Raw genomic sequence first — 21159 nt, forward strand, 5'->3', positions numbered from 1 at the left:
CTAAAATTTAATTTCTTCCTCTCGTGATAAGTCATTCCAAAAATCATGGCGACGGATGTTGGTATAGGTTTACGTATATCCCAGCCACTGCACTGGCCATTATTATTAATCGAATGAGATGTATGTGTGTTATCCAAGCATTAATGGTAAGGAAAGACTCTTCTGGGTGTTTCTCCCTCATATCTGCTTCGAGGTCTTGTGGCATTTCTTTGAGGTAGAATCCATGTATTCCTGTAATTCTTTTGTCTTTTATGAATTTAATAAAGAACTCTGTCTCGTATTCTGTCCAAACACAGCACGTCATCTACGTCAGGTGACCTGTAAATGTGCAAAAACTGTTTCCATTGCAGTTTTGCGAAATATTTCTTTTTCGAATTGCCTGAAAAACCACCTCATGTGAGCGTGTAAACTTTTTTGCGATAAATGACAGTTTTTGCGAATTAACGCGTATCTATTGGGCGTATTTTCAATTCGCAATTTCATTTTGCGCAGTTTGAAGGGTAATGGAAACGCGGCTACTCATTCCTTGTTTCACTGTCTCCCCACCTACACGAGGGTCCAGCTGCTTTATGACCCATGATTGTACTGCAGTGCCCTTGAGCAAGGTATTTATGAAGAGCCTTCATGAAAACCTAGTTGTTTAAGTAGTTGTGAAATCCACAAACCTTAAAAGGATAATTTATCCTAAAAGAAAAATTCTGTCATTAATGCATGTAATTTGAACCCCCTATGATTTGCTTTCTTCCATTTAACGTAACAGGAGTGATTATTTTCTCATAAAATCTCATGTGTTCATTGAAGCCTGGAACTTTGATCTATTTCCCAATGTGTGAGTTATCAGAAGGCACCAAGTTTGAATAAACGCATGTATGAATGATATTTTGGAGCTTATTTTTATGTGCCCATCTATGTATTATGCTTTTTATATGAAAAAGTGCAGCTTGAACATTATGTACAATATCTCAACTGAAGAAAGGCAGACACACAGGAACAACTTGAGGAAGAATACATGACGGAATTTTGGCTGAACTCTCTGGACTTAAAGAAATTTGCACTTAATTTGTACTTTATTTTTAGGAAGTATCTCTCTATCCAAATAATTTTAGCTAAATTGTCCAGAACCTACTTGCATATCTCTGATAAGCTCCAAACATCTCTGCCTCTGAGAAAGATTTTTTTTTTTTTCTTGATACTTTTCAGAATGTATTGAGACCTACAAAATCTATTTGCAGATTTAAATTCCTGGCAGTTGGTAACAGACGGCTTTAGTGAAGGCTGAGGTTGTTTTCTCCTTGGCATACACAAAAAAACAGCTCCTTGCCTCCAACAGTAAAACTCAAAACATTTGCAATGAAAATGTTTGGATGTTCCATAGGGACTAAATGTTAATTTTATGAGCAGGGATCCTTCTGTGTTTTATCGAACATCAAGCTCTACAACTGAGACATGACAGCACATGAGAGCATAGGAGTCAGCAGAGGAGCAGGTACAGTGCCAGTGCTTTCATCAGCCATTTAGAATGTAGTGCTCTATTTAAAAGATTTACCAATGTTTTAAATTAACTACCTTTCAAAGTTTTGGGGTAAAAGTTTTTTTTTTTTAAAGGAGTCTCACCAATTAAGGCTGCTTTTATTTGATAAAAAAAAAATATATATATATTTTTATTATTTATTATTAATTGTTTCCTATAATGGCAAAACTGAATTTTCAGCATCAGTACTCCAGTCTTCAGTGTCACATGATCCTTAATTCATTCTAATATGCTGATTTGCTGCACAAGAAACATTTCTTTTTATCAATGCTGAAAACAGCTGTGCTGCTTAATGTTTTTGTGGAAACTGTGATAAATTTTTTCCAGGATTCTTCGAAAGTAAGTTCAAAAGAACAGCATTTATAGGAAACTGAAATCTTTTGTAACAATGTAAATGTCTTTACCGTCTCTTTTGATCTTTTTCAAACTTTGAACGATAGTGTATATTAAAAATGTTTGTTGTTTATTTGAAAAATTAAGTTTTTTTATTTATTTAATTGTGTTTTTCTTATTTAATTTAAATATTTTTTTATATCGCATCTACATTTTGCCATCAAGCCTACATAGGACAAGCGGTTTGGATAATGGATGGATGAATCTACATTTTGACTTATGTGCCTTGGAGACAGATATGTGCAAAAGCTGTGTCCAATGCTGAAGAGAGTGACAGTATTTGTCATTATAAGGAGACTATATGACAACAGGTTCGCCCCTCTGCTTTATCTTCTCTGCGTAGCTGAGATGAGGAAATGCCTTTTGAGATAGGTTGAGTGGTTGTTCAGGGAGAGCTCTGTCGGCTATATCTGTGCTGTAGTGATGCCTTTCAATCAGCCTTTTTATTATAGGATTCAAACAAATCATTTCTTTCACTTTCACATATCACACTGATGAATTTAAAGTGTTTTCTAAGTGGGCTTTATTGTCTCTCCCTTCACCCTGACACACAGAGCTGATTTGTGATAAGATTTGTGATAACTCTTGCTCTCTTCTACGTTTCTCTTTCTCGTGGATTGGTTTCAGGTATAATTAAGTCATTCACTGTCACCAGATTGGCAGTCATGTTATGCTACGTCCCCGGCTCGGTGCCATTCTCACCCGTGCAGCTCACAAATTTGAAGCTGCTCTTTGGCTAATGAAATGTCACTGGGATTTCAGCATCTTAAAAGCGCATTTCATTTATTACATCTCTCCTCCCTACACTCATCTTTTATTTGTGAAACATGCCCATGATTATGAGTGTTGCTACAGGAGCACAGCCCTGCACAATCTTCAATATGATCATTTTCTAATCTTCCTTTGCATATTGACCGTTGTCAACGTCGCACCGCTCTCTCCCGATTCCCTGCCGGAGCGATGAGTCACAGCCATCCATGCGCTGTTACGCATCCCATCCCAACCACTCTGTCACACACTCACCGCTGCTGCTGGTTTGATGGTGCAGTGATGGCGAAATGAGTGCTGGGTTTCTTTGAAAGGTCATTTTGGATCTCTGTGGGCTTTTGCATGTGCAAACTGGCAGTCAATGGAAAGCTGCATAATGAAGGGGGTAGATGGAGTTTGTCCTGTTCCTGCCTGATGATGCAGAGCTGTTACAGGCTGACATAAGGGTCTTCATTGCTGTCAAACACTCAGCCAATCAGTACACTGTCTACAAGCTAAGGGATTTAAGCCAATCAATTAGCACCCTGCATGAACTATAGACTGTTCTGTCACACTGAGATGAGAGGAGATTGTGTAGGGGTGGGTTAGGGCAAAGGATGTGTAGAGGGATGAATCGGATTGTTCAGAATGAAATGCTAGTGTGCTGAATACTGCACAGATTAAATATGATCGTTTTTTTGTCAAACAGTATTTTACAATGACACCAATATAATAAAATATTGTTTAATTCAGTAGCCTAAATTTGTGTCCAGTTGTTAAAAGGAAAAACATGGCATTTTCAATTCAATTTCTGGTTAAAATGTCTTAAACACGAACACTGTATCTATACTGGATGCGTTGTGACCGTTGCGAATCCATTGTACTTAAGTGAGAAGTGAAAGTGACACATGATGGCCAAGTATGGTAACCCATACTTGGAATTTGACCTCTGCATTTAACCCATCCAAGTTAGTGCACACACATTAGGAGCAGAGTAGTGAGTAGTGGATACACACACCCGGAGCAGCGGGCAGCCTGTTTGGCGCCTGGGGAGTGATTGGGGGTTAGGTGCCTTGCTCAAGGGCACCTCAGTCATTTCCTGCCGGTACTGGAATCGAACCAGCAACCTTTGGCACCTTGTCACCAGTTCAACTTTCTGACCAAGTACATCAGAAATGTGGTGTACTTGATCATCAGAAATGGAATGGGGCAATTCCGTTATTGTAATGTAAAAAAAAAAAAAATTGTATTACTGTAATGGACGAAAAATGTATTGTTAGTTTTAAAACATATCATCCTGGTTGTATTTATTTACTGCCTTCACACTAATAAAAAAATAAACAAAAATTAAGAAATCTTTTCTTTTTTTCTTTTTTTCTTTTTTTAAAAAAAGTTGTAGTACAGTGGAAAAAGCAATAAGTGTATTAATTAGAGGTAAGGGAGAACATATCATGAGTTGTCTTAAAAATTTCACAATACTTGAAATTATGGTCCTAAAAGAATTCATTCTTTATGCAACTTGTTTTCTTTTGTCGTTTTGTGAAATTCCCTCTTATAATATACATAAAAAAATTGTGTTGTGTGGTAGTATGATAATCTGAGAATAGTCTTAAGTCTGTTTAATGTAACTGGGGAAAGCCACGGAATGTGGAGGAAACAGTGAAATAAATGTGGAGAAGAGTCATGTAGAGGGAGGGTGGAGTTGAGAGATTGTTCACTGTTGGTACTGGGAATCCTACAGCGCTGATAGTCATGCTTTGTTTAGTTTCTTTATCAATATTGAATTAGTCAGTGGAGAGTGAAACATGGCTCTCACTGGGACCTTGACACTGTGCAGAGGTTGTTTTTTTTGTGTGTGTGTGTGTGTGTGAAGGAGAGACGAGTTGAGTGCTGCTTAACTATACATGTCATATTTGTAATTGTTTGGTTTAAATGTTGTTGTTTTTGTGGTTGGGTCAATGACATCCCTCTTGTTCAACATCCGATTGTTAATAGTCCATGTTGGAAATGCGCAGAACTACATATTCTATTCAAATCAACTATTTTGTTGGATTATCTGAATGACTAGCCATCTGGTATGGTTTAAGGTTTACCTGTGCTCTGACTTGTTTATTAGGGTGAAAGTTTACATACAACAGCTAAATTCAGTGTCACAGAATGCAGGGTTTTTGAGGCACATTTTAGAAGTCAGACTATTTTTAACCTCTACAGCGCAGATGTAGACACATTAGACATTAGACGCATTTCCACTGTCGGGCCAGTGCAAGCCAGGGCTTTCACCGGGCCGGGCTGGGCTAATAGCCTCGGACCTGTTGCACCAAGCCCAAAACCACGCTGCATTTCCACCGTCAGGCCAGTTGCATCGCAGCACTTCACTAAAACCCGCCCGTAACATGCCTCTGGAACAACGTCACACAAACCCATCATTTCACCAACAAAAGTTTTATCAGAAAAGTATAAGTATTAGTTGACATCCTAGTTAAGGTTCCCTCTGGTGGTCCTCTGAGAGATCTTCTGTCTTTCTGAGATCCATTAAACATTAAACTCTCAGTCTGCATCAGCAAGAACAAAGGCTTCTTCCTGTGTACTTCCTCTGTTGTCTTCTGACTGCCCTCCTTCTCTCTCTCTCTCTCTCTTTCTCTCTCTCTCTCTCTCTCTCTCTCTCTCTCTCTCTCTTTCTCTCTTTCTCTCTCTTTTGCGCGCACACACACTTTTTCACAGTATCACTCTCTCCACGTGTCCTTGTTTTCTCTCTCTGCCTCCTGTCGTGCATTACCAGCCAAAGAATAAAGCTCCAGCTGAAATGCACTCATTGACAGCAGATGCATGCTGGTTGTTGTGGAGATCACCATGAGGTCTACTTGTTTTCGGTGGCCAGATCTGACTGTAAATCATTGTTTCATAATTGTATTTCTGTTCATAAAGTTTATGTATAAATTTAATTTTGGGTCCATTTTATGTGAGAGACGAGTGTGTCACTTAGCACTTCCTGTGTTAATGTGTGTGTCTATGGGTCAGGATGGTTGACTAGTCATCTAACAACCAAACAGTTTTTGCTTAATAAAACTAACTCCTATATTATGATTTTTGGTTCCAAGCAGAAACGGCTGTACCTATGTAAAAGACTAGGGGTGTAACAGTTCAAATTACTCATGGTTCGGTTTTTATCATGGTTTCAGGGTCACGGTTTCGGTAAGGTTTGTTATCTGCAGTGTTCAGAGAAAAGAGGACTACTGTCAAATAAAAATAAAGAAAATAAGGAAGAAAAAAATCTAACTATAAGCAACAGCAATAATAAATTCAATGGAGCAAAGATACAAATAAAATAAACAGTGCTTTTCAGGTTTTTCTGGAATCTTTCAGGTACAGGTACAGAAATCAAATGTAAAATAACATTCATATATTAAAATAACAAAAATAAAGAGCAATTACAAAAGCTATTCAGTCAAGAGCAGTGAGTGATTTTTCTTGTCTTTTGTTTTTTGATTATAATTAAAAAACACATGCAGAACTCAATGCCCGTATGCGCGCTTCATATGAGTGCTACACCCAAATCTCACAGCGTGCGTGAGTTCTTTTTCATGTCTTCATGTGCTTGAATGTTTAAATTGGCAAGGCATAATTAAGTTTAAACACAGATAGCAACGTGTGCTTGAATCCCAAATAGATTGGAATTATTCAAATCTCCCATTACAGTCGTTGAAAGGCTTTTTTTTAAAGTTTTTTTCCTGGACATCTCTCCTATCTGTGTATGAGTATAAGTGGATGGTCTCTAATTGGTGTGTTCTTATCTCTGCATGGTTTGTCAATACATATACATCAGCACACACAAAACGATTCAGTGGTGTTTAGATCATAGTCTTGGAGAGAAAAGTGGACCGTCTGAGACAGACACCTCACAAATGAGAGAGAGCAAATATTGACTGCAAAAGTGACACAACTGCGCCAGAGTCATCTATCAAATCCTCACCGCATGTCCTCTCTGTCCTCATTACAGGTGTCTGAACACACGCTGAGATTCACACACTTCCACCAAGGACAAATAAACTAACACACTGACTGATTTAACAGCTGAGAGGAGTAAGTGTTGTTTTCTTTGCTTGTTCTTTGACCTGATCACTAAAATAATCCTGAATTTACTTCTTTTTTAGAATTCATGTTTTAAAGACCTCTAGCTATGGATAATTGGCCTCAATTTGTTTCTATGTTTGTTAATTAATTTATTCATTTTATTTTGTGAATGGGATGGTTTCCTATGGTTCAACATGGATGACCCTGTATGATGAGAACTTTAATATTCTGTGACATATTGGACATTGTTGTTGGATTTCTGCTAATAAAATCTATCACATGGTAAAGTTATCAGCTATTTGTGATAGTCTTAAAAGTTAAAATGGTTTGAAAATTATATAAAAACATTTTTTAGTAAAATTTGTATATTTTAAGATTTCATAGTTAAATTATTATATTTCCAGGTATTGTTGCAAATGAGAACTTATTTTTTGTGTGAAACTTTTTTTTATTTTTTTATTGTTTCACCCCAGACTTTAAACTGATTGTTCCTGTTATTATACAAATCTGATGCAGATAAAAGTTTTGTTTTTTATTTTTAGAGATTATTTTTTTATTGTCATTGTACAAAAATACAACAAAATTATGTTTTGTTATATTAACGTATACAGTTAATAATTTCGTTGTATTTTTGGACAATGACAATAAAAAAATAAAAAAATCTCACAAAAAAAATATTTAAAGTAATAGGGTGAACTGTGTATAGCACTCATTTTTTATCAAATGTGTCATTATTCATTAAAACCCTTATCAAAATGGTCTTCATCTCTCACTTCCGAGCAGCTTGTCGGCATGGTAACAGTCTTAATTCCACTACAGTGAATGAAACTCACTCAGCTGTTTGCTGCCAGTCCTGCAGAGCAGCCATCCAAACCTCACTGTGACTGAACTGCAGAAACACTTAACGCCTACTCGGAGGGCTCAGAAAGTCACATTTCACTTAGCCAAACTAGGCTTTTCTTTGAATCTACTTAGTGTGCGTGTGTTTGAATTGTGTGCTCAGTACACCTCTTGAGCTGATCAAATTTAAATGTAATTGACCCCAGAACCAAGAGGAGTTTTTATGTGTCTGAAAGCACATGCACACTTCCAGAGCAGGTTATGGGCCAGACCTCCATAGAGAATACAAGCTCTCCAGGTCTTGGATGTCATTCTCTAGCATAGGGATGTGCAATATTGCGATTTTAGATTGTGAACAATTAAAATGTCTCCACAATCTGCTTTTGAAGAAATATTGTAGTATCGTGCTACAGTGCACATTCTGTCAGTTGCAGTTGTGGTGAGGTGCCCCCGTCCCAACATACTGTAATGCGAGGTACATTTACATCACGTTTACGTTCACGTGACATTGCAGTTCTTCGCAATAAAAAAATAATAATTATTTGCATGCTTTGTAAAGCCTGCCAGTTAAACATTTTATAAGTGCACGCACACTAAAAGCCTGTCAAAAAACAAGTTATTTTTCTTGTTTTATAATGTGGCCTAATATACATGCTGTCGCATGTATAAAAAAATCTCTTATTGCTTTGATAAGAATCAATATATTATTTATACGGTGAAGTCTATGTAGTGTTTTATTTTTACGGTTGTTTATTCAGTTTCTTACTTGAATGCAACTGTTAAATACTGTAGCTGGAAAAAATTAAAGCAATGTTTATTTCATTTGTATATTATATTGTTTTTGTCCTATTATTTGTAATTTGCTTTTTTGTTCTTATTTTTAATAACAAAGTTAAAAAGATAAAATGCCTAAATGGTCTGTCATTCTTTTTTCTTTTATATCTTTTGTTACCTTGTAAGGCAAAATAATTAGTTTTGCTGTATGCTAAGTGACTTAAAAAGAATCGTAATAAAATTGTGAATCGTGATCTTCCTGAACGAAATCATGATATTTTTTCCAATATCGCAGACCCCTGCTCTTGCACATCTGTCAGTGAGAATATGCAGCTGGCTCAGCTATGTGCATGCCCGAGGTCAGCGTTTTATAAGAGAGACACAAAAAGACTAAAAGATTATCTTGATTTGATATTGTTTGCTCAGTTGAGATTGCATCAGTGTGCTTATTTGTCGACCTGTGTCATCAGCTGCCTCTCTGTTCCTAGATCTTATTATTTTATTTTATTTTGTCTTTGACAGCCTGTGGGTATTAACTCTGGATCTCAAATAATGACAATGACTTGGCACAATAAGAAAGACTTTGTTACTGAATGAGTAGATACTGAGAACTGACTGCTGTTGTTGTCATATACTTTTGTCTCTTTGTCTATACTATATACTATGCCAATAACCCATCCACTGAATGGAGTATAAAAGAATTGATTGACAATGAATGGCATTGATTGGAGAGCAGGTAGAGAGAGATGAGAGCATTACTGTATTGTGCAACGGGCGCTCTGTGCTCCTCATCCCCCTATGAACTCTGCTTAAACAGAAAATGAGCTGAATTGCTGAGCGCAGCTCTGTCACGGTAATGACATGGGCCGTCGTGATCGATGACTCTCTTACCCAATTGGAGAGCTGTCATTTTCCCCCTCCCCTGTTGTTGATCTGATTTAAGTTTAGAATGTAGAAGTTGAGCCTGAGGGGATGAGGGGAGTTTTATCTCACTGCGATCGATGTAGAACTGGGTAAAAATGGATATTTTGTGAATACAATCTTCATTTAAATTATCTGATCTGATACTGATTCTTAATATTCCCAAATGCCTTTTTATTCTGGATTCATGAAAATGTCCACTTTGTAGTATTTTTTTTATTTTGCTTTATAATAGATTTGAACATTTTCCAATTTGGGATCCAAAAATAAGACATTTAAATGATGGTTATTGTTGCTCATCGTTTTTCATTCCGGTTAATTGTTTGCAAGTGACTCTATGTAATGAAACTTTAGCCAAATAATCTATCACTTGCGCCAATTATGAAAATAGCTGATTGACATCAGAAGTGTTTGTAATCACAAAATACAATCATTTTATTTTTCAGCAAGTTGTCTAAAACTAGTAAGAGTTAATTCACCCAAAAATCACAATTCTGTCATCATTTACTCATCCTCGTTGTTACAAATCCATAAGACGTTTCTTTCATCTATGAAACACAAATGAAGAAATTTTTATTAAAACCTGAAAGATGTCTGCCCCTCCATTGAAAGTCCATTGTACGAAAAATTCATAAAGACAATGTAAAAGTAATGAAAGGAACATGGAAGCTCAAAAACCAATGAAGTTTGTTCTTGTACTTCCAAGCAGGTTTGTTAGAGTTTGTTTTCCATTCATGATTTTGAGGTCGACCGATAGTGGATTTTGCCAATAACTAGGTTGGCCCATGCTGGCCAATAACAGATTTACCCAACTGATAGTTTTTAAAATGGATACTGAATGAAAACAAACACAACACATAAAATAGTGTTGAACTTTATTACAAAAATAAAAGAAACACAGTACTGAACCATAAAAATGTACTGTACTTTTTAAATATAAAATATTTGGATTAATCTGGATTAATCAGTTATCTGTGCTGATTAATCTGCAAAACCGATCAATCGGTCAACTTTTACAAGATGTGCTTATATAATATGTGTTGATCGATGTTTATATTTGAACAAAAGTCTAAATTAAATCTAGATAAATTAAAAAATGTATCTGGATTTTGTTTTTAAGTTGAATGGTTTTCATTAAATATTTTCATTTGGGTTTCAAAGATAAACGAAAGTCTTATGTGTTTGGAATGAAATGAGGGATTTTTTGGGTGAACTATCCCCTTAGTTTTTCCATCATTACATTTTCATTAAAGTTTTGGGAGGAAGAATGTGACCAACAGCTGCAACTTTTATTGTTTGAACTCTAGGTTAGCTGACTCCAATTAGCTTTTGCGAAAGTCATTACCCTAGAGATTCTCATACTCTACTTTTCCACACTGTACTCTGTGAATGTGTACACTGTTCGTTAAAGGCACGAAAATGTCTCTTTGTTTTATCTGTTTACGCAGTCTCTTGACTTAACTGAAGATCAGATCACATTTTTATGACAAATTTATGCAAAAATCACATTTTGTGCACCCTTAAACTCTATCTGGATATCCCTGTGGGTTACAACTGTAGAGATTTTCATAGAAATTCCTTTTGGGTCCATCAACATGCTCATTGTGTGTGTGTGTGTGTGGTAATCTTGCCGTTTTGCTGTTTGTGTTGGCTGTGTGTGGGTGTGTAAATGCAGGCATACTCTTGCAAGCGGGCATGTTAGTGTACTTGAATGATTGTCATTATTCTGCAGCCTCTGTATTCTGAGTGTTTAAGAGAGCGAGAGATGGTATGAATGCTTCAGTGTCCTGCTCCGTGAAGTGACAATGCTTAACAAAAGCCTGCTCCCCTGTGTGTCCCTGTATACTGTATGTGTGTGTGGTCCCAGTAGTACCATCAGCTCTGCCAAGAAGAGAATCGTGGCCCCTGAACCTTACCCCCACCTCCCTGTCTCCTCTCCTGTCCTTCTTCCTGCTCTGTGCCAATTAAGCAAGCACCTTACCAACTCAGCGTACCTCCGGAGATAACTTCCTCACCTAGACATTGAAACCCAGTGCGAGGGAAAGACGTTACCTCATTGAGGGCTCTGTCAACAAGACGTTGCTCTAAAGGTTCGTTACAGTTTAATTTGTCTAATTCAGACCTCCCTGTAAGGAAAGATTCATTATTCAGAGGGGCCTTGCATGCACATCTCCTCAATAGTATAATGATGTCTGCCTGTATTTGTGTGGCGTGAGAGAAAGAGACGTAGTTTAAAGGCAAGTTTGTGCTTGTGGGGTCCTCCAGGACTTTTGTGTGCATGGTGGGATTGATCACAGCATGAATGGAGGATACTGGCAAGCATCTTCCTCAGACAGATACAAAGTGAAAAGATAACTGCAGAGAAGTTGTGCCAAAGAAATTCTAATTGGAGCAAAGAGGCATTTTGGTTTTTGTGGTGGATGTGGGAGGGTCCTAAACCCCGGGCCAGAGAAACAGAATGACAATACGGAGTAGAGAAAGAAAGCAAGGTCGCTCTCAGAATCAGATACACACGCACCCCCCGTCGCTTTTTCTCACGCCTACTCAAACAAATGAAGAGTTCACAGAGGCAGCGTTTGCCACTGATTGGCCAGCTGTGGCAGCATGCTATCATATAAAAGCCAAAGGGAGCTGCAAATTTCAAACTGCATTTTTCTGTTGCACTGTATTACTGTAGCACCTTGGGTAGAGGATGTGGGCGGTTTGTGGAAGTGTAACTTGACAGCGAGAGTGGATCAATTGTCAGTTGTCATTTTGCCTCTCTGTGTCTTTGCACAGTGTGACCAATTAGAAAGCTCTAAATACCCATGTCATGATGACACTGGTGACAGAAGCTGGCCGTGATTGGCCACTCTGACATTGCTCAAGAATATATAGATTTTTACCATTCCCTTGTCTATATATACTTTGCACAAATATGCTCTGAAACACACACCTTTCTGCAGTCTCTGCTTTCTTTAAAGCGGTTATTAAGCATGTTATTGAATGCATTAGAGAAAAGGGTTAGAGGAGGAAAAGAGGAGACAATCTTAAATTTTAGGAGTCTCAGTCGATTTTCAAGAGCGAGTTTAATTCATTTGTTGCATGAACAGAAACGGTGTTCTTCACCTCAACTTCACCTCAAAGGATGAACGCAGTGGGCCGAAGTGTCAATATGATTCAAATATGTATTCATTGAAGATGCAATTCGAAGTATTTATTATTGTCACTGTCACAATGGTTACACGCGTTACTCAAGGTTATAGCAAATTAGGGGAGGGAAATGACTATTTACAGTACATGCGTCAGATTAAACCATTGTATCAGGGGTTTTTTTTTCAGTAACTTGTATGCTTTTATTACAGACCTAAAGCATAAAAAATTACCTGAAATCATAGCTGGCCAACTTAAAACAACGTTCAAAGTGCATGTCACTGCACTTGCTGCAGAGTAACTTCAATATTGAAATAAGCATGCACTGTATTTCATTACATTGACTGTTTTTACTGTGTCTGGTTGTGTTTTTAATATGGAATTCAAAATGGTGTAATTCTGTTTAATTCTGTTCCATTCAGTTGCAGTCTGTCTAGTTGTAGAAACCCGTTCTGTGCATGTGTGTGCACTCTTTCCAGGGTTTTTCGTTTTATTAATTTTATGTAAATTTGTCATGCTGTACATTTATAATGTTGTGAACCCTAAATTCAGTTATAGCATTTGAAAAATATTCATTGTAAATAATTATGAACTAATTATCAGCCAGAATTTTAATTTTAATGCTTAACTAAATGTTTTTTTCCTAAATTGTTTTTATGATCATTAGTATCCTTTCCAAATACTCAAGCTCGTCCCTGGTATGTACAGACGAATTTGAGTAAATACAGTCATCAATTCCAAACACTGGCAGTGTGAGCCTTGGAAAATCAAAAACGATCAGTTCTCTTTTCGTGACCATTTTTGCGAAGTGCTTTTGTTACAGAAGTAGGAAGGCAGTAAGACCCTCTACTAGATTTCAGCTGAGTGCCACCATGACGATTGTAGGTATGTGTGCTCCCTTCAGCAGAGCTCCTTCAGGGGCTGCCTTTGATCAGAGCTTCCTGTGAACTCCTCAGCGACCCAGCCTGCTTTTCACTCCAGGAGGACGGACATTGCTAAGGGACAGTGCCATCAACTCTCCAAATCTGCTGCCTCGTCTGCACACCGCCAGACATCAGAAAGCATAAAGATAGGAGGAAATAGCATCCCACTCTTAGGGCTTTTCAAGATGACTGGTCTCCTCTGCTCAGAGATGTACTTGGTTAAAAGACACTTCTCTTGTCTTCTTCAAAGACATTTGGAGGTTATTTAATAAGTTCTGGAAGTTTCTGACTGGAAGTGGGTAGAGAGGAACTTCTGTTGAGTGTGTTTTTGACAGTGTAGTTTCACTTCATACTATTCAGAAGAGTTTCAGGGAAAAACAAGAAGCTCCTCGCCTTTATTTTAGGCAAGTACATTTTGAAAATGAGAAGTAAACAAGTTATTTTAGCGTATTAGACCACATTTTGCGTTGAACAATCTGAGAGTTAATGGGACATGCCAACATCAGCAATATTGCATCACAAGTTACTCATGTTAAAGCAGGGCTTGACATTAACTTTTTTGCTCACCAGCCAATGTGGCTAGTGGTTTTCCAAAGTTAGTCACTCAATTTTCACTGGCCAGAATTTTGACATCGATACCATGGTAAAAAAAACAACAACTGCCATATACATGTGGGTGCTGTGTAATGGCAGATGAGGTCAACAGTCTACCTCCGCAATCTCTCTGTCCTAAATCTGCCACCAGACCTGTGCTTTCAGGACAAACCTCAGGACGAGTTTCCTCTCTCATGCTCAGCAAGTTGAAACACGCTGTACTCCAAAGACTAGTGCTGTCTAAATACTCGCTTGTAAACTCTGAACACATCATCCATGCTAAACACACCACACATTTTTTTTTTTTTTTTTAAATGTATTATTTAGTAAGCTGCCTCATAGTATATGTACTAATCACCCAGTCGACACATTGGAGTTCTAGAATCCACATTTCAAATCCAGGGTTTAAATAAAGCTGAAAATAATATGTTTGAAATTAGTTTTTTAAATGTATAAATATAGCTGATATTAAGTTTAAGTGCTGTAGCCTGCTGTGGCTTGGTGATGCTCACAAGTAAGGTAAATAAAACACCTGTAATGATGGACATTGCTGAGGAAAATGTGATCCGGCCTTATATGTTCGAGCCGGACTCAGACCCCGAATCGGCGACGACAGGAGACAACCAACCACCTCCTCAAACGCACTTACAAAAGGACGTTTCAAAATGGTAATTAATGTCGTTTTTTTTTTTTTTTTAACTTTCGGTTATTGTAAGAGTTATTATAATTACCATTACATCGATGCTGCATGCAGATTTAACGTTAACGCTAATTTAAACTGTCTGTAAACAAACTCCCATGTGTACCCATGCAAGTACACTAAACGTTAGTTTCTGTTAGCAAAACAAAAGAGACAGAGACTGAGTGAACTCAGTCTGACCGTCTTTAACTCAATAAAAACAACAGACACCAACAGGGCCAGTTTCTGTAACTTAGGAAAACAAACAACATATTTTGTCTTGTTTCCAACAGATATTCTATCAAAGCTTGTGGCAACCATAGACTGTACAAAACAACACATCAGCATCAATTTAGCATATCCGTTTACAAACTATAATTTCAGATTATGCTGGTTCCATAATGTAACATAAAATGTGTTCGAAGTTTATTTACGGGTAGCGAATAAGAGGTCGGGCCCAACAATGTAGAGACTGTAGAATCTTTGATGAGTAGCTTCTTTGAAAAACCGGCGTTGAACTGTGCCTGATTTACGAAGCAGTCACTTGTGAAATGTTCTGACGTCACATTTTCACGGAAGTCAACACTGCTTGTGAAAACAAGGCACCACTACTTTATGCAGGCTGTGGGCATTTGTCTGTGGATTGACCATTTTGAAATGTATATGGTAGTTACATTCCCCAAATTGCATTGAGAATATTAAGAGATTTCGGTATTGTATTACATGAGTAGCTCTCGGAATTGCTCAAATGAATTGACTATTCAATCATGCCTGTAACATGTCCAACCCTGACCTTACCACTCTTCTGGTTTGATTAAAACTTTGGCCTGCACACTCAGAATTCTGTGTTTTCATATGAGAGGCAGCCAAGACAGTTAAATTGTGTAAACAGGACTCAACTCTCTCTCTCTCTCTCTCTCTCTCTCTCTCTCTCTCTCTCTCTCTCTCTCTCTCTCTCTCTCTCTCTCTCTCTCTCTCTCTCTCTCTCTCTCTCTCTCTCTCTCTCTCTCTCTCTCTCTCTCCTGCGCTCATCCTTCACTTCTCAATAATGATGCACAGCTCTGCCTATCACTCTCTCCCTGCCTCTATCGTATTTTCCGAGTCTTTTAAGGGTGTTCACATTAGCAGCGATTTGTAATGAAAAGAGACCAGAAGTCGTTTGTTTTTGAGGATAGTTTTTTTTTCTTGCCCGCTTGATACCATTGGATATAGCATTCGATTAGGAACACCTACTAGTGAACTGCTACTGTAGAGCCACTAGGGATCACATGGTGGTCAGCTTGAACAGTCTTTTTCACACCATACTTATGAGATCAGGGAGGCCTGGGGGTCATCCAGCAGACAGGTGGTCAGATTCCTTCATTCTGCCTTCGGAACAGGCACGTGTCCCCCATCCCACACACGCACACACAGTGGGTGGCCGGGTTTGCTCGACTCTGCAGCGTGCAGGAGCGGAAGGTTTATTCTCCAGACAGCCGTGTGTGGTGCTGCGGTACGGGAACAACTTGATCTCGAGGTAAATGGATCTCAGGCGTGTCCTCAGCCTCTCCTGAGCTTGATTCTTGTCACTGCAGCTTTCCGCTTTCTCAGTCCCTACCTCTCTGAATATCTCTAGACCAATATTGGCCAACTGAAATATACTTACAATTACCAGCCCAGTCACAGCACAGTTAGCATGTGGCAACTGAGCCTGCACACTCTCTTTATCTCACACACGTATTATGACTTTGATCACATGCACTTCTGTATTGTGGTGACGCTCCAGAGCTTGGATTAGCAGGGATGATAGGCATGCCATTCTCACCAGCAATGCAAATATTTTGACATGGCCTTCCCGATGCCAGTGGGCTCATCACGGGTGCCACCTGCGAGAGAATGAGGGAGAGGCGTCTCTGACTGACTGCCTACTGCAGCGCACTCTCTTGACAAATCACCCCTCTAATGAGGTGCCATTTTTAATCGTTAAATATTTATTCTGCTGTAATGAGAGAGATTAGCCCTCAATATTTTTCAGTGTGGGATTTTTTTTTTTTTTTTTTAATCACTCCTCCTCTCTGTAATGAAACGTTTTATCTGCTTCCCTCCAGCCATTGCACCGTAGCAATGCTTGTTGTCATTCCTAACAAGATCTGGTCTCTCAAAATCTTTTGATGTTAAATTAACAAAGAGTGTTAGTAAGTGTAGATGAGTAGGATTTTTCTGATCATACTTTACTCTGAGTCATGAATCTCACACTTGTGTGGCCACTCATAGGGAGTTGTTTCCTCAGTGAGACTTGTGCGGCATTCCCAGTTTGATTCAGTTCTTGAATTTGAATTGAGAATGTAGAACTGCAATTTTGGAAAGCATGATTTATCAAGACAAGCTTTTAATGTTGCTTTTGAGTGATGTAAAGATGTAAAGAATTTTTTTAAGTCTTTAAAGTAGGCCATAAGCATAGATAGATAGATAGATAGATAGATAGATAGATAGATAGATAGATAGATAGATAGATAGATAGATAGATAGATAGATAGATAGATAGATAGATAGATAGATTCATTCATTCATTTCAATTCAAATTTCTGTGGAATGTGGCTATTTCGATTTAAATTCCAATTCATGTATTAAAAGGAAGCCTATTTTTTAGCTGACCCAATGACAGACAAATGAATGACTGACAGCCAAATCTGATAAGCTTGTAAGTCATTCGCCGGTTGTTATCCACCATTTTGTCTGCCAAACTTACTGAACTGTCTATGACCTTCATTTTTTTTTTTTTTCAACATTATGGTAAAGAGGTGTTATGGTACATGTAGATACTAGGTATCCATAGATTCTAGTGAATGGAACTGTTCATTTAGTTCCTAAAACCTGCCTGTAATCTCCAAAAAGTGTTTGATCAGTCTTTGTGGTAGACTGCATGAACAACACTTGCAAATTTTGAATAAATGTCCAAAAGCAAAAGTTTCTAGGTTTGCATATATGATGTTGACTGTTTGACTCCTTGACACTTGTGTAGATTTCCCCTTGTAATTTCACTATTTTCTCATTTTCTTTTTTTTTTTTAGCACAATGATACAGTGCATTTAAAGTAATTTATTCCAAAATCATCAGGTACAACAGCAAGTTAGCAGACTCACTACATCATTTTACCCTTGTAACGCAATTGTCTGACTGTCACCGTAAGATGTTGCATCTTATTCTAAGATGGTAGCTCTCATAAAAAACTGTGACCCAGATTTGGAGACTTGTCCCAGTTGTGTTAGTTATTTACTCTCTTTGTCCTCTCCAGTTAAGTCTGGCTCGCTAATTGCTGTCCTGTAATCCCTCAATTAACAGAGACTGCACTGCAAGAATTATCAGCGGCCAGCGACAGTGAATCCTGCCAGAGCTCCTCAGCATGCAACTCACATCAGTAAATCAGCTTAGTTTGGGTAATTCCTTTTCAGTCACTCATTATACATTCTGTTTTTGCACTATTTTCAGAGAGGCAGAAAGAGAGAAGCTGGTGTTCTCAAAAGCCAAACACAAGCAGAGCTTTATCAGCACCGCTGCCCTCATTCTCACATAGCACTCTGAGAAATGGACGAGTAAAACAAACACTTTAAAGACGTAGTTTAGCCGCACTTCATATGCCCAATTGATGTCTGAATGGGATGAAAAGCAGCAAAGCTCTTTTATCTCCATCCACACTAAAAGAAATTCACAAACTTGATAGACAGTTCAGCTCGCAGGAATATTAAAATGGAACTGACTTTCAGTTTTCTAATTTCTTTTTCTGTTTTTCCCCTCTCAGCTGAAATCAGAAATGCCACGAAGAAGACAAATGGTGGTGGGGGGGGGGGTTTATCCTTTCTTCTTTGGTTTTTGTTCGGCATGCGTTTCATGCACTAGAGTTGAGTCTATTTGGTGTGTTATTCATGGTGAATAATCAGAGGGGGGCAGCGGCCTGTGGAATTTGACGGTCAGCATTGTGGTGTTTGGGTAGGGAAGGCTTGACCCTAGGGTTGCAGGGACAGAGAGGCTGAGGAGAGGGTCCTCACTTCATCTCTTTGTCCCAAACATTTGTGGTTCATGCAAGCATTGAGTTTGTCACCCTGCGGTTGTCTCGAATTCAGGGATGCAAAATTATAGCTCAGATTAAGCCACACTCTCCAGCTGTTTTAAAACATTTCCTTTGATTAAAAATAAGCTGAACTGTTTTTTCAACCGTCCCCCACAGCTTGTAAATTCTACAAACAATTTGCATGTTAATTGTCCCACAGGATTGAATCCATCTAAAGATTTTTTTCTGCTATTAAATCGTTTTGTTATTGTAGAAGCGCTCTGTGTTTTTTTTTTTCTTGAAAATTGGATGTAGCAGGTAAGCTGCAGGCTCATTAAATTTCTCCACACATAGTAGCAGTTTAAAGTGCTCTCTTTTTTATACGTAGTATTGATTGAAGCGGTCTGGTTTTCTTGCAAGTGTGTGTGTGTGTTTGTTTGTTTGTACAGGCGAGATGCCCAGAGGCCTGCTCACCTGTGGCTCAAATACAATATGACCTTGGGGCCTAATGATAGCCCCCTCCTCCACTTTGCCCAGAGACCTTAATTCTCTGCGCATTGTGTGTGGAAGCCCCCTGCTGGTCACTTTTACACTGCACCATGACTCCTGTAGGCTAATTAAGGCTGTTTGCCAAGGCAAGCATCACTATTTGCACATAGTTGGGGTTAGAGGTTGAAACAGACCCCTAACCACACGTATTAAAATTTGGTGTGTAACGTGTCCCACACCATTTGTGCTAAGGAAATGAAAGAAACCTCAAATCACTGTTGCACTATTCTAGAGTTGCACTATTCCAAGTCTGCAGACTGATGGTAATATGGGTGAATAAATCACATAGACGTCCATATATGGAGCACAACATAATAGACTTTGAGGTGGACTCTTTTGACTTGGGTTATTAGGCAAACACATAGCAATATGTTAAAAAGCCACTCGAAAAACAACTTAGCAACTCTGTAGCAGTGCCTTGGCAACCACTAACAAAGCCTTAACTTTATTTATTTATTTATTTATTTGTAAAAATGTAGTTTGGTATAGATAAAGTAGTGCTAATGCATTTACTTCACAGCTACTGGTTTGATTGAGTTTGTATCTGATTTCTGTTAGCGGTCAAGATACAGGTTTTTCCTGTATCTTGACAGCTCAAAAAATTAAGTTGTTCTGGCGTAATTCGGTTAGAGCAGAAAGAAACTGAAGTGATGAAAACCTGAGACCCCACATAGCCCTCATAAAAGCTCAGCCAGTATGGGTCAGGGGATCAGAGGTCATATTGGTCATGTGAGGCATGGCAGTCTTGAGGGGTAATTTATGCAGCACCACAGGAACTAGTTCCCTCCTGGTTGGTAATCTTACGATGTACACTTAACACTGTTCTAACCCGGTGAAATGCCATTATATGATTAAACCCATCTTTTTCATGTAAATCCCAGTTTGTCATAATCGACCTTGACGGGACACACAAATGTGATTTTGCTTCACTCTCAGTAGGGGTGGGTGATACCAAAATCTTATATCAGGATATGAGTAATTTTATTTCACAATAATGATATACAGTATATCACTTTAAATAACGTTTTTAAGATATCAACATTTTTGATACCATTGAAATCTCATCCTCATCACCATTTTCAATATCACAAAAGCTAATACTAGCCTAAGTTTTAAAAAACAACAACAACAAAACTCTCAAGCCTACTGAAGACAAATAAACAGTGATAACAAAAGAACAAAGAAACTAATTACAATAGAACAAAGGCACAAATGAAATGGACCAACCTGAAAAACTTGAGCACTGGAAATAAGAAATACTACATAAATTGTACAAAGTAATCAAATGTATAAAAGCCCTGCATAGTCTTTACTGTGTAAATTTAAATATACATTCATTCTTATTAAAGTTACAAAAGTGATTCAGTCAAGAGCAGTGAGAGATTCTCTCTATTTTTGTTTAATTAACATTAATGACAGACGACAGTAGGTAGATTTGGATGCTGTCACTTTGAGACCAAACGCACGGATCCAATATACTTGTGCGTTTTCTTAAATTAACTGTTTACGTTCACTTAAATGACTGTTTACTTGCAAAGACAGTCATTTTGATACACAAGTATGTGTATTTAACTGTTCAAGCCCAATTAGGCTGCATAAAAGCACTCAGTTCAATACTCACGTGCTCTGAGCAGCAGCTTCATCTGCGCACGGCGTCTCTCAGACAGCGTTCAGAAACCATCTCTCTGACAGCGTGCATATAGCATTTTTTTTTTTTTTTTTGGCTCATTATTGCACTTTGTGGGTTTAAAATCACTTGAAAAAGCATGCAAATAATAAGCTTTCATGCCTGTGCAGCACAACAAAGTCACATGAGCGTAACAGCGGTAGAGACTCTACCGGTTGACACATTTCTACCGGTTAATCGTGTCTACCGGTATATCGCCCACCCCTAACTTTCAGTGTGGGATAGACAAATTAGCACAGGAAACTTATTGTTTCCCATATTTTGGTGAATATGTGTGTCTTTTGGTATGTG

At 38.2% G+C, this 21159-nt stretch overlaps 1 protein-coding gene across 7 annotated transcripts in view; it reads left to right on the top strand.

Annotated features, from left to right (window-relative positions):
- Nucleotides 1-21159, top strand: part of ndst2a (N-deacetylase/N-sulfotransferase (heparan glucosaminyl) 2a) — a 118047-nt gene that overhangs the window by 74996 nt on the left and 21892 nt on the right. For 3 of the 7 annotated variants that reach the window (XM_084093804.1, XM_084093806.1, XM_084093802.1), the window contains one exon: nt 6669-6751. The exons of 2 other annotated variants lie outside the window; for them this stretch is intronic. The gene's annotated coding sequence lies outside the window, so the exon portion shown is untranslated. Of the gene's footprint in view, nt 1-6668; nt 6752-17926; nt 18022-21159 lie in introns of all 7 variants that reach the window. 2 more of the 7 variants (XM_084093805.1, XM_084093803.1) reach the window with 1 other exon arrangement.

The sequence above is a fragment of the Abramis brama genome (genome assembly GCF_963993115.1).
Source record: "Abramis brama genome assembly, chromosome: 19".
Taxonomy (NCBI): Eukaryota; Metazoa; Chordata; class Actinopteri; order Cypriniformes; family Leuciscidae; genus Abramis; species Abramis brama.